Here is an 817-nt window from a genome sequence, read left to right on the forward strand (position 1 = left end):
AAGAAGAAGGATGGTACAATGCGGATGTGCATTGATTATCGCCAATTGAACAAACTGACAATTAAGAATAAGTATCCACTGCCAAGGATTGACGATCTGTTTGACCAGCTTAGAGGGGCTTCTTTATTTTCTAAGATCAACCTCCGATCTGGATATCATCAGTTAAGGGTCAAGGAGGCAGACATTCATAAGACGGCATTCAGGACTCGGTATGGTCATTACGAGTTTCTGGTTATGCCATTTGGACTGACAAACGCTCCTACAACATTTATGGATATGATGAATCGTGTGTTCCAACCATTTTTTTGATCAGTTCGTAGTCGTCTTTATTAACGATATCCTGGTATATTCTGAAACTGAAGCGAAACATGATGAGCATCTCCGTATAGTGCTGCAAGTGTTAAGGGAGAAAGAACTCTTTGTGAAGTTCAGCAAGTCTGAACTTTGGTTGAGGGAGGTAACCTTCTTAGGACATGCAGTCTCTGCTAAAGGGATTAAGGTGGACCCTCGGAAAATTGAAGCGATTTTGGAGTGGAAGCCGCCTAGGTCAATATCGGAAATACGGAGTTTCCTAGGACTGGCAGGATACTACAGAATGTTTGTGGAAGGTTTTTCTGTGATGGCAGCACCTTTGACAAAACTCATAAGGAAAGGAGTACCGTTTGTATGGACTAAGAAGCACCAGGAAGCTTTTGAGAAGTTGAAGAAAGTTCTGACTGAAGCACCTGTGTTAATTAAGCTGGAGTCTGGAAAGGATTTTACTGTGTACAGTGACGCATCACACGTGGGTTTGGGCTGCATGTTAATGCAGGAGGGT

Source organism: Gossypium hirsutum, chromosome A06, assembly GCF_007990345.1.
Source record: "Gossypium hirsutum isolate 1008001.06 chromosome A06, Gossypium_hirsutum_v2.1, whole genome shotgun sequence".
Taxonomy (NCBI): domain Eukaryota; kingdom Viridiplantae; phylum Streptophyta; class Magnoliopsida; order Malvales; family Malvaceae; genus Gossypium; species Gossypium hirsutum.